The sequence below is a fragment of the Temnothorax curvispinosus genome, unplaced genomic scaffold, assembly GCF_003070985.1.
Source record: "Temnothorax curvispinosus isolate PA1 unplaced genomic scaffold, ASM307098v1 QBEX01007396.1, whole genome shotgun sequence".
Lineage (NCBI taxonomy): Eukaryota > Metazoa > Arthropoda > Insecta > Hymenoptera > Formicidae > Temnothorax > Temnothorax curvispinosus.
Genome location: NW_020217176.1, coordinates 328714 through 338847, shown reverse-complemented (window position 1 = coordinate 338847; position 10134 = coordinate 328714). Strand labels below are relative to the sequence as shown.

The 10134-nt window shown below is 35.6% G+C and overlaps 1 protein-coding gene across 12 annotated transcripts in view; it reads left to right on the top strand.

The window, feature by feature from the left end:
* Nucleotides 1-601: 601 nt before the first annotated feature.
* Nucleotides 602-10134, top strand: part of LOC112456997 (CUGBP Elav-like family member 2) — a 334288-nt gene continuing 324755 nt past the window's right edge. For 4 of the 12 annotated variants that reach the window (XR_003041043.1, XR_003041044.1, XM_025019828.1 and 1 more), the window contains exon 1: nt 605-692. The gene's annotated coding sequence lies outside the window, so the exon portion shown is untranslated. Of the gene's footprint in view, nt 693-10134 lie in introns of all 12 variants that reach the window. The other 8 variants (XM_025019836.1, XM_025019832.1, XM_025019827.1 and 5 more) reach the window with 6 other exon arrangements.

The following is a 10134-nucleotide window of genomic DNA, read 5'->3' as shown; positions in this document are numbered from 1 at the left end:
TTATAAAGCAAGCATATTTTAATATTGTGTTGCATTTATAGAACTTTTAGATTTTAGATTTTAGATTTTAGATTTTCGGTTATCAAATTTACAAGAATAAAGATTTGATCTGCAGCTTTCTTTCGCACATACCTATTCTATTGAGATAAATTCGATCTATATCAAACGTTACGCTTAAAATTTAACGTAGCTTATATATCTCGATCCGATGCAGGAACGATCCAATATCCGGCATTCACGTTCTTTCTTTCTTTTCTATAGAATAAAAAAGTTTATTCTATAAAAAAGAGAAGTAGGTCATGCGCGGATCAGCGCCTGACGGCAGATTGTTTTCTTATACACTGGGAGAGGAGATAGTACGAGTTACGCGGGAGAGGCGGTAAACTCGTAACAGAGAACATATTCGACTTCATATCATTACGCAACCGCCATATGCATACGTCGAGACAAGAGTTTATTTGCTGTCGCGGCCAGTCATCGCCGACGGTGCCGCTGTTATCATCGCTGTCGAGTTTGCTTGCTTTTTATTCGGTACGCCGTCTCGTCGACAATAAGCCCGCGAAGGGGCTCACGCGTCGCGAGAAACGGAAGTACAAATACACACGATGACTCGAAAGGTCGCCGGTAAAACCAGAAAGCACTCTCGCGCCCTAGTTTTCTTCATCGATGACGACGCACCGCACTGTTTAACGGTAAGGAAGAGAAGAGACACGCACGCGTGAGACAATTCTGTCGTGTTTGCGTTCACGCACACACACATACACGCGCGCGCGCGCACGCATATGCACACGCACGCACTCGCACGAAATTCGTACTAAATATCAACTGAACGAAACATTCTCGCGACTGGAATTTATACAACAAACTCGTTGCGTCTTGTCGGTCTTGTGTAATCATTGTAATCATTGTGCGTAAAAAAATGAAGGTCTTACAAAGTCGCATGCAACTGAAATGCTTGTTTCTAAAATAAGATTTCTTTTATTATTTTTTTTAATATTTCGAAAAATTTTATTTTTTATTAAAACATTAAAATCTCTCTCTCTTAAATCTTCTATATTGTAATAAAGTGGTCAAATATTTATTTTTATTTTTATGTAACTATAATACATGGTTGTATTCAGATCTCTCATCTCCATCTGAAATTCCATGATCAGATTTTGGTTAATAAGTTACCTTATTAAATATGTCAAACTAATTCTAAATGAAATTTTCTCAAAAATCTACGTAGCTACACATAACACTTTTGTGACAGTCACGTTCACTTTAACGTTCTTAGACAAATGACATTTTAATTGACAAGGTCTCGCGGAGTTTACGTAAGGCGTAATTCAAAGATTATATTTCTGATGCTTATCTTTGCACCTTCGCATTAAACTAGTCACAGTTGAGACTTTCCGACAATTCCGACACGAACGTGCATTGAGTCGCACGTTTTGTTACGAGATGCAGGAAAGTAAGCGCGGATAATGGTGTTAATTAGCCCATAGCTTATGTAATCTACAGTTATGAATCACAGGACCGGGCCGTCTTTAAAGCGGTAAATCATTAGCCGGGCAGAGTATCGATCGCGAGTTCACGAGAGTTAACGCATCCGACTGACATAATTATCACTGTGAATATACCCGATGCGCAAATGAAGATGTCCAAAGAGAATTATAACCGGGAGCTGTTGACACGCAATTCACATCGTTTCAATTTACATTTTTGCGATATACCGCACGCGTCGATCGCAGAGTCATATATCTTTTCGACTTTTGTATCGGTAGAATTCAAGATCGCGAATGCAACGGCATTCCCACTTGATTATTTTCCAGAAACATCGGGAAAAAAAAAAGAATTTAATCGACATATTAGCGCGATACTCGGAAAATTACCATTGCGAATGTCACGATATTCTCGAGAAACGTTGCGATGGAATGATGCGTGCTATACATGTATAACGAAGGTCGAGCACGTGTATTATATATAAGAAAAGAGAATGCTAATAATTGATTGAACCAGTTAGGTCGTTAGGTAATTCAGCATAGTAGTAGCTATCGGAAAATAAGATGGATTGCAAACTAATGAAATTTATCATCAATGTGATTGATATATGCCATGGTTAATATAATCACTCATCAATTCGTGTATAAATATACACGGTCTGTGTCTCGCTGCGCGTACACTTGGAGCGAGACGCCACCGTGTCTCTTGATAACGCAGTTAAATATATTACATTTTTTCCTCGAATATATTCAATTATCTGTAATGTTTAATATCACTCTAGAACCCACACAGCATGCATATCAAAAAGACGTCCAGAAGATGTCCCGAAGATATATTTAGGCGATAGGGTATGTTTGGGATATCTTCTTTTTGATATGCTTGCTGTGTGGGAATATTTCCACTTTTAATAAAAAAAACCTCTATTTTAATACATAGTTGAACCTGAAATTTAGATACTTCAAAACCGGAATGCTTATTTATAATAATTATTTCGAAAATAATTGTATTTTATATTGCATTATAATAATTCACAAAGAACAACATATATTTTTCTAAAAATTGTAAGAGATATGATATAAAAAACGAATTACATTGAAAGTATATTTATTTCTAAGATTAAAAGAGCTACTTTTGGAAATACGTATCATTTAAAGATATCTGTTGACGTCACAGTAATATATAACTCAATAGCGTCGAAATATCGAAAGAGGAGTTTCCACGCGGAAACCGACTCATATGCTGGTCCATTCGCTACGAGGTAGATTGCGCGAAGCATATTTATATAACGTTTTGTCGACGATGTTGCGAGAAACGTAATTTCAACGTGGAGTTGTGTTCTCGCACGTGGTGTTTTCGTTTTTGCGGCGTCGCATTTACTACATATGCATGGCGGCACGAAAGATGTAATTAGGTCGTGACGTTTATAATTCGATTTAACATGACCCGTGCAATCCGCTTTGGAATTGCTCGTTTGCGTTTTACTTTACGGAGGACTCGTGGCTATTTGTTAAACATGCGCATTCCCACTGATAAACATTTTGACGAACTAACCATTATATGTATATGTGAAAATCTGAATATGACGGTTTTTATTTTAAATTAAGGTTTTTTTCTATTAAAATGTATAAAGATTTAATATATACAATAAGCAAGAATCGTTGCAAATTAATATAGAAATTGTCGCATCGCACAAAGGTCTGAACTGAAGAAAGTTTTTAATTGCGTTAAAAAAAAAATTGAATATGCAATTAGTTTGCGACGAATTCCGGACGACTTTTAATAAAGGTTCGCTTATCGCTAGCATTGCTTCTTCTACCAACCCGTTCACCATTATTTCGAGGCTGTAAACCGAGTTTATTCGGACTTTCGGATATATCTGAATATTTGTTAGGTACTATCAATCGTAAGAATCGAATATTTAAATTGTTTGTACACCGAAAATATATGATGGGACTAAAAGGAAATGTACAAATATACAAAGGAAGTTTGTTATTGGACTTTTCCAATTAATGTGAGTAACAATACAAAACGCGCGCGATATCTGATATCTGAATCAATAATTTCATATTTTAATTTATCCGAAATATCTGGCTATAACGCAATTATTCAACATTTATCTCTGTATTTGTGAATTTAGCTCCCATTTTGACGCTTGTCAGATTATATATCAAATAATCGATAATTCACTCGCTTATTGGTAAATTTGCATTGTTCTCACTCGTTTTTCGAGCTTTTAAAAGCAAAATTGCATACATATTTTTATTACGAGGTATGCGCAAACCGGATCCGAAAGGCCAGGTAAAACTATAGTACGGCGATTAGATTAGCGCTATATAAAATTGAATAGGATAGACGGAAAAGACAGATCTACGATTGTTCGTTTACGGGCTGATTGAAAATACATCGCGCAGCTGAGGGTAGAACGTATACGCGCGTATCACACGACGACTTTATGATCATAGAAATAAATGATCGGGTCGCGGTCCGCCGCGCTCAAGCGTACTGGAACGGATTACGCCTCTCCGTGTCCGCGCGAAAACGTATCGCACGCAATCCGTCACAAGCGACGATGATATCCGCTTATCGTTTCCGATCGCTATACGTTTACACGTTACTCCCGGTAGATTAGTTTATATGCGTACGTCATACCGGCCATACCGCGTCACTGGTTGCCACTTTTTGTCTTCGATCCATTTTCATGTCGGTTTTTTTTTTCCATGTTGGATAGCGCGGAGTGCCCGATATGATATCACTTCCGATCTCTTCTCTATTGAAGTTAAATTATATTTATTGCTTACTAATGCTCACTCATGAGTTGGAAGATATATTTTTTGTACGTTGGGCATTATTGTCTCTCTAAGTTGTAAAAGAAGACCGATATTTTCAGTAAATTACCGCAACTTTGATCGTTAGATACTCGAAGCTGAGAGAACACGAGCGACGAAGAAACGTGAGGCGCCGCCCGTGCCGTGCCGATAAATAACGCGCGATAAATAAGCCGGAGCCGGTTGTACGGCGTGCAATGTGCGAGCATAAACTATCAACGTGCGAAGGGTGTTTACCGTTAAAAGGGGGCGTTTGCAACATGGGGGTGCCTTATCGCGACTATATGGGCGGATTGTGCAGCTCGGTATATTATCACTTAAGCTCTGTATCATTCGACAACATTATGCAGATATTACATATATGTGGTACTGCCTTCCGTTGCTATTTTTTTCCTCTTCTTTCGCCTCTCGCGTTATTTGCAAATATCGAAATAACGACCATTTTACTAAAAGCGTATGGCATACTGAACCTTGCTCGATAATTATCGAGCTGATTGTGCGGGCATAATGCGCGCGATAAAGAATGCGGCGGCTGATTAATGATGCCTGTAATATGGACGCCTTTATAAAAGGCGGACGATTAATTATCGGAGATATTACGATTAACAAAATATAAGGCGATTCAAAATATCTATCCTTGATTTTGATAGATTCTTTCGGCAATTCGGAATCAGTCTTTTTTTTGAAACTTCGAGATATAATCAGTCATAAAAATAAATAAAGTTAAATAGAACACATATTAATACTTTATAATATTATAAATTTATCCACTCATACTAAGGGTTTAATATTGTAATGTAATAGTAACAGTATAATATTAAAGTTAAATGGTATACGCACGTATAGCACGCGTCTGTGATGTCTAGTTATTATAAAAAAGCCGTGTTGAAAGTGTAAGAGCGCACTGAGAATATATTCCTTCTGTTTTTGTTAATACATTTTTTATAATTCTTTAAACAACTGATAAGTTTCCTAATCAATAACTCTCATTTAAAGAAATAAATCTTTTTTATAAAATTTTGTTCTATTTTTTTTATTGGTGAAAAACAAAAAATAAAATTTCCAGTATTTAATTTTACTTTCTCATTCGAGCAAGCAAAAAAAAATAGCTTATCACATCAGAACACTCTTTATGTATAAAAATCGAGATAAAAATTTTTTTTAATTTCTTGGTTTGGAGAATCTTTTCTTGTAAGAAAGAAATTGAGACAAGTACATTTATAATATATTAAAATTGAAGCTAATTGATTAGCTCTTTCCAAAGTATATTAAGAAATTAAAACTACTAGATATATCCCAGAATTAACTAAGGATATTCTAAAAGAGTGCAAGTTTATCTTCTTACAATATTCTATATAAGAAAAAGCATATTTTAATGGACTTTTTCCGAGAATCTTGATATAACCATAAATTTTAATTAAAATACAATTAATGTTAACGGTATTAAATAAAAAACTAATGATTCTTCATCTTCTATCAAGTTTAATCGTACGGTATCATCTTCACGTTAAGTGCAAGGTTTTTGCACAATTCTATATAGCTTTTCTTATTTTATCATGCATGAGTTATACGCTTTACTACCGCTAATCTTAGCGCATTTTTTATCCACTTTTGAAGAAAAGCTGCTCTAGAGTTCAGCACTGGCATTTGCATTTTCGGCCGCTATGACATGCACGGTCGAAGATAAACGCGGACGCGCAAGATTAGAGGAGCCGGTAGAAAAGGAATGATACAAGTAGGATGGTTGCGCACGAGGAGGATGGAAAACGGTGGAGTGGATTGCTATAAAGTTAGCTGGTTAACTCGACGAAACAACGGTACCAAGTTAGAGCGCGCGAGAAGTTGGCGTCAGTTGGCACCAACGCGGCGGGCGCAGCCGTAGGAGTCGCCCGAGTTGAAAGAGGGAAGTGGGTGGCGAACCCCGGCACCCCCTAACTATTTCATTGTTTCATAATTGAAGCATTTGCGGTTTCACCGTTATGCATATATCCATTAAAGGGGCCGGAGCACGAAAACGCAGCGTCGTCGTCTGCGAAACTCGCCTCGTTATGGCGGCGCAGCCGTAGAACGTCTTTTCAGAAACGATCGTTGAGTTCCCTTGCTCGCGCAAGTATCGCCTGTTCTTCGATAATTAGACTGCCGAATATGCCGAATATCGTATTGCATGTATGCACAATTATATTGCACGATAATGAGAATGTTAAATCGGAGCTTTCCAATTTTTCGATATGATTTCGAGAATCAAAGTAATCGATCCATATTATTAGAATAAAAAAAATGAGCAAGGTCAGTATTTTTATCAATCTGATTAGAAAAGAATAAATAATCGAAACAAGCGTTTACGCTTAAAAATTAAAAATATAATACCATGGCGTTGCATTTTATATTATGGTATGTACATATATATACATATTCAGAAGCTTGTTTTCTGGTTTAAAGTTAAAAACTGAACATTTTTAAATAAACCTAAATTAAATTAAACGATCTATTTTCTAATTTATTTTATCAATTTATCGCTATTATATTCTCGAATGGTATTAATATAAATATTTTTATGAAATTTCGCATTCTTTTTATCACATTTTATCTTTTTTACACCTTTGCTTTGTCGCTTCAATTTACTTTGGATGTATAATTACAAGTTTATTTAATCCTCGCGATAAGCAGATTTGAAATAGACCGAAATATAAAAGTACTATTAGCAATTTAAATGATAATTTACCCATTACTACTATTCATACATATTTTATCAAATAAAGTTAACTGTAATGATTGATCATTTTCGATAATTTAATTCGCGTGTCTAGCAACTAGAATAATAATTACTTTTCTTCATGATTCTCTATATTTCTCTTTAAATTGAAATAATGTTGGGAAAAGAAGGATGACGTAAAACTATTTGTGGCTCGTCCATAAAATTGAATGACAATTAAATGAAGCGAAACGACGAATTAGCTTCTGGCACGAGTGTTCGATTTATGTAAATCAGATTAACGTCATCGGCCGTCTGTCCATTTCCTATTATCGTACTTTCTATTCCCGTTAGACATCCATATATGTACGTGCAATTTATTTTTATATAGCTAGCCTAAAAAAATAACACATAGGTATATAAATATAGAAATTTATGAAAAGAGAATGCAACAATAAGTCCTTCGAACAAGTAACAGCAATCATGCTTTCTCATTATTTCAGTAAATTTGCAATTTTATTTATGAACTTTTCCGACTCTTGATTAGTTCTAATAATAATTTATCGTTTTATTAGCACTTTATATATATCTACCCTAAATCTGGTAAATATGCATAAAGGTTACACCTCATTGATTTTATCGCAACTTAAATATGTTGCAGGGAAAGTTCTTTTGAGTAATACTCTGCAAGAAAAAAGTGGGGAACGGCATTGGTTTAAAAAATATAACAAATTGAAGTTTGACATTAAAGTTTGTGTATATATACTATAATAATGTGTTACTTTTTCAACGCTTTTCACGCTTTTCCGCTCTTTACGTGGAAAGTTGATAACTTGAACCGTACAATGATAGACCTTGTTTCGACTTATAACCAGGGGTGGGGTGGATTATAATGCTGTCCAGAAAACCGTCCACACGAAGCGAGGTCCACCCTAATCCTGCTTACAGGGCAAAACGAGGTCTATCATTGTATATACGGTTCAAGTTTTCAACTTTCCACGCGAAGCAAGTTCCACTCCACCCCACCTCTGCTTACAGGGCGGAACGAGGTCTATTATAAAAGCATTAAAAAATTGTGAAACTTTAATTTATTATATCTTCTAAACTAATGCCGTTCCTTTCTTTTTTCTTGCGGAGAATTATTCAGAAGAATCTTCCCTACAACATATTTAAGTTGCGATAAAATTGGTGAAGTGTAACCTTTTTTATGCATATTTACCTAGATACAGATAATCTTTATGATTAATGCAAGAATAAAACAGAAATTTAAACTTTATGTGTATTAAATATGTTTATTAGTAATAAGTATAGATTTAACAAATTATTTTTAGATATTTATCATCAAACAAATAAATGTAATTGAATTCGGTATATTATGAAGAATCACACAATTATCATCGAAACGAATGAAATCTGCAAGGCAGTTAATATAATTTAAATCTTTCGTGCAATTTTCGCGAAAATTTATTAACAGACGCAGCTTATTGTAGGTATTTATCAAATTTTGCATTGCAATTGATTGATCGCGCGACACACTTTAACGCAGAAATTCAGTAGAGCGGCACGCATAGCATGACGGGATCGAATTTCGAGTTAATGTTGATTAACTTATAGCCCCTCGTCGTCATTATAGCGCGCTACCGTGCTATCCGCGCCCCGTTTCGAGTCTTTGACAGCGGTTTAATTGCGCTCATCGAACTCGTCGAGCGATAAACATTTTTTTAACCCATTCCCACCGTCACTTTGTGCTTTTGCCGAGTTTTCACAAGCACCCGTGCACGCCTCTCTGTTTGCACGATCGATGCGCAAAGGTCTACAATCGTGACCCTATCGTGAAAAATAGAACATTGCGAAATTTCGTAAAATGGCGATGTTGCTCCGGCGTAAAATAAACGAAAATTAATGTAAAATACGTGTAAAATTTATTTAAAAGACATATGTATAATTTCAAAAAATAGAATCAGAATTAAAATTTTAGAATAAAATTTACTGTATATTAAAAGTATAAGTTTCAATATTATAAAAATTAACTCAGTAATCTAACAATATACTGATTAAATTATCCACTAACTTTTACATATTAAATACTTCGTATATAAATGAATTTTTTGTCAAATAATGTTTTATAATTATATGTTTTGCTAGAATTAAAAAATAAAAAAAGAAATTTAATATACAGAAACAAGTTTCTTCATAAAGCTTGTATTTTTAAGATGTATTTGAAGATTGTATTTATAAAATATTTTTTATTTGTAATATTTATTTTTAATGTTTAAATTTTTCCACAATTGAGTGCATTTATCGACACCACTCTGAGTTTAGTTACACCTATAGAGCAAACAGTGATCAAAATTATACATATTTTTTTTAATACACATTCATTGATAAGATCCCGATGTTATTTGCATCCATGAAAATTTATCGTCTGAGAATTATTGTCTGAAAGTTTTCTTCCAATATTTTTTTTTTAACTCCTCTGAAAACAAAAATAGATAAAACCACTACGTTTACCATTGCATCGTTGTAACATTTTAATTCACAGAATTAAAGACATTCTAGGTCAATTTATTTATTCAAAAGAAGAAAACTTTGAATCGCACCGTGTATCGGAGACGAAAACTTTCTCGCAGTTATATCCGCGAATGTCAATCCGAATGTGAACGCAGAAAACAAGAACACGAACAAACGTGCAAACAGAACGTGCAAGCGGTGGCGATTCTCCGGGACAATTAATCGACGGGACAGCTGCAAGAAGGGCGACCGCGTCGTGTTAACGTATATAATCCTAAACTATTCTCAATAGCGTACGAAACCAACGATGCGGCATGCGAGCGTGGAAGCGACGCATTAGTGAATTAGCGTTTCCTGCCGTTGCAATCACGGTAATGCGACCGTGCGTCGCGCGCGCGCTCGCGCGCCCACACTCTTCGGCCGCGGATAAAGTGACGCTTGTACCGTGCACGCGACGTGCGAGCGCGGCCGAGACGATTAACAATTAACAAGTCCGATGCGCGCAAACGCCACGTTTGCGGGATCGCTTTCATGGTCCGTCCGATCTGCGAACTTCGTGCATTTGCGGTAGAGAAGAGAGAGAGAGAGAGAGAGAGAGAGAGAGAGAGAGAGAGAGAGAGA